General features: G+C 38.9%; 1 pseudogene across 1 annotated transcript; it reads left to right on the plus strand.

The window, feature by feature from the left end:
* The first annotated feature begins 1,483 nt into the window (after positions 1–1,483).
* LOC308526760 (ferritin light chain-like) lies at positions 1,484–2,068 on the plus strand (annotated as a pseudogene). Its single transcript has one exon. The product of its transcript is annotated as a ferritin light chain-like (transcript).
* Positions 2,069–3,781: the final 1,713 nt, after the last annotated feature.

Consider the following 3,781-nt stretch of genomic DNA (forward strand, 5'->3'; position numbering starts at 1 on the left):
AGGAGGCAGCTGATCGATGTTTCTCTCTCATTGATGTTTCTGGCTCTCTATCTCTCTTCCTTCCTCTCTGTAAAAAATCAATAAAAAATAAAAAATAAATAAATAAAAAAGAAATAGATAAAAAAATTTATAGGATGTTTAATTATGAGATTTGTTTTTGTGGGACTATTATATATGATAGAAAATACTAAATTTTTTTGACACGTATTTTAAGTTAAGATTAGTTTTTCCACATAGTTTATAAAATGTAAATTCACTCAGCTTTAACTGGGGTTTCGGTTTTCCTTTTTGGCCATGAAAATTATTTCTTTAAAAGTAATGACTTAAGATTTCTGAAGACATTTTTAGATTTATAGTTGATTACTTTCTTTGGAATAGAAATAATCACCAAAACACCAAAATGAATTGATAGTTATAAAGTTGAGGAAATGCCAGTCTCCAAAAGTACATGCTGCATATTTCCATTTGTGTGAATTTAAGGAAAGGAGAAACTGAACTATGGTTATAAAAGTCAGACTGTTGATTTTACTTGAGGGACTATGGGCTGGAAACTGGCGTTAAGGAACCCTATGCATTTATCTCAGTGGTAGCTGTATGTGTGACTATGTGTGTGTCTGCATATCAAGTTGTAAAATGCATCATGTTATAATTAAGCATCATTCACTTAGTTCATAGAGTTAGTACTTAAATTTTGAGGTAGTTGTTGTTGTTGTTTTCTACATAGGAGTTACATGATCTACTTAACATTTTTCTACTTAACATTCCCCTCCCCCCAACCCTCCACTCCCCTGCTTCATTTGTTTCCTTAGTGAATATAATTTTATAGCTTCAACTCTTTTTTTTCTTCTTCCACCGTGTTCATGCTCCCTTTCTATCTTCTCTCTTTTTCTCAATAAACATATTTTTTAAACCCTCACAAGATCCCCAAATTTGCTAGGTGTTGGAGATACAAAACAAAAACAAACAACAACAAAACAAAAAAACCCTGTAAAAGTAGGTGTGGGCCTATTGTCATGAATATTAACTTATAGGAATCATTTATTTATTTATTTTTAATAGAGAGGAAGAGAGAGGGAGAGGAAGAAACACTGATGTGAGAGTGTAACATTGACTCCGCTACCTCCTCCATGCTCCACAGAGATGGAGTCCTCAATCCAGGCAGGGAATCCGAACAGGCATCCTTTTGGTGCAAGGACAACATACAACCAACTGAGCCATGCTGGCTAAGGTAATATTATTAAAAAACAAACAAACAAAAAAAAACCACAAAAACACACACACTCAAATAGCAGTGCCCTTGGCGGTCCCGGACCTGTCTCTTGCTTCAACAGTGTTTGGATGGAACAGCCGTAGGGAGACCCCTTCTTCCAGCCTCAGGTCATGCTCCTGCATCTTATCCAGTCACCACCTTCAGAAACACCTCCGAGACCAGCCAACACACCGTTTTCTTTCTTCTACCTTAACCCCTTATTGCCGAACAACCATGAGCTCCCAAATTCATCAGGATTATTCCACTGGGTGGAGGCTGCGGTCAACCCCCTGGCCAGCCTGCATCTGCGGGCCTCCCACACCTACCTCTCTCTGGGCTTCTATTTCTATGACGACAATGTGCCTCTGGAGGGCAGGGGCCACTTCTTACAAGAGTTGGCGGAGAAGAAGCGCGAGGGCGCGGAGCATCTCTTAAAGATTAAAAACCAGCGCGGTGGCCGCATTCTCTTCCAGGACGTGCTGAGCCTCCCCAAGGTGAGTGGCAAAACTCAGGACGCCATGGAAGCCGCCCTGGCCTTGGAGAGGAACCTGAACCAGCCCTTGTGGAGCTGCAGGCCCTGTGTTCTACCCGAGCAGACCCTCAGCTCTGGGACTTCCTGGAGAACCACTTCCGGGGTGGGGAGGTGAAACTCATCAGGAAGATGGGCGACACCTGAAAACATCCGCAGCCTGGCGGCCCCAGGCTGAGCTGGGCGAGTATCTCTTCCAAAGGCTCACCCTCAAGCTCACCAGGAGCCTTTGGAGCCCAGAGGCCTTTGAGGGGCCCCTCTGCATCCCCTGGGGTCTGGCTTTTACCTGAGCCTCTCCCCGAAACTACTAGCCACTCTTTTAACCACCCTGAAGCCCTCTCCCATGCCTTGGACCAAATAGAAGTAATAAAGCTTTTTACAGCCAAAAAGAAATTAAAACAAACAAACAAAAACACAAAACAAACAAAAAACACTCAATTAGATTCAAGAGTAAAAAATAGCTATATAAAAGCATATGATATGGATACTTAAATTAGGCCCTAAAGTCAGAAAAGTCTTTTCTAAATAAATATGATATCTTAATAGCATTTCACTTTATTGATATTTTCTCCTAGAATTTATTACAGACCCTCTCTTCTTTTCCACGATAGTCTTTGGATTGTCTTGTATGTATTTATTATCATATATAACAGTGACATCTCTAGGCCAGACTTCTCCTCTGAGCTCAAGATTTATATCTCTGCCTGCTTGACATCTCCTGGTATATCAATATATCCTACTTGAAAATACATTCTTGCTGCCTTGAGTCCCCCAAATTGACCTACTAGTGCTCCATATTTCAGTGTTACATCTGTTTATCACACGAGCCAGTAAACTAGAGTTAACTTTGACATCTCTTTTTTTCTTTATGTTCCACATCAATATAGTTCCATGACCTTTCAGTTAACCTATGTCAGTCTCTATTGCATTGATCACAAAGATGTCCCTCATATCAATCCATATTTCCTCTTTTCATTCCCAAAGCCCTGTTCATACTGTATCATCTCCTCTACTGTGCCCAAACATATTTGTCAATACTTCCTAATGTGTTATAGGGACTAATCAAGTGCTTTGCTGTGGTTGGGACATTTAATTTTCACTGAAAACTTAATACAACACAAAATTTATGTTAGTAATTTATTTATTTATTTTTTTACTGGAAAAAATAGCATGGCCAGTGAGACTCAGTGACTGAGCATCAACCTATGAACCAGGAGGTCATAGTTCGATTCCTTGTCAGGTTACATGCCTGGGCTGCAGGCTCAATCCACAGTGCGGGGCATGTAGAAGGGAGCCAATCAATGATTCTCTCTCATCATTGTTGTTTCTAGCTCTCTCTCTCTCTCTCTCTCTCTCTTTCTCTCTCTGCCTTCCTCTGTGAAATAAATACAAATATTTTTTTAAAACAAACTGGAAAAATAGTTTCTTTGTGATTTGCACCCTGTGAAATCATAAACCGATGGCTCAAATTTTACTGGCACAAGCATTGTTTTGGGGGGTCACTGCATTCTGGATTTCTCCCATATTAAAGATGTTTACTAGTAACAATGGATATATTCAACTTTACTTTTTCATTTACTTGTTTAAACGTACAGTGTCTGCTATACTATATTTAAAATCCAAATTTAGAATTCTTAGAAAGCATCATTAACAATGCTGCTTAGAAACCAAAGAAAGATTCCGAGCACAATAGTTTCAACAGGCGCCTAAATCTTTAATTACCATGGTTGCTGTTTTATTTTCATAACTTGTATATCTGAATTATCTTTATCTCTTTTATTATTTTAAAATATTTTACATAACACTTGAAATCTATCCAACTTAATCTGCCATAACACTTGGTGCCCTTGAAGAATTGTTAGTAATTGAGAGAGTAAAGATATGATGGGTTGTGTGTATTTTGTGATACTCCTTGGAAACCAGATTATTTTTAAGACAGAAGATTAGTTGTATAAATACAAAGTTATGTGAACTCAGAAAAGCATGTGTGCATGCATATACAT

The sequence above is a fragment of the Myotis nattereri genome (genome assembly GCF_964212035.1).
Source record: "Myotis nattereri genome assembly, chromosome: 11".
Taxonomy (NCBI): domain Eukaryota; kingdom Metazoa; phylum Chordata; class Mammalia; order Chiroptera; family Vespertilionidae; genus Myotis; species Myotis nattereri.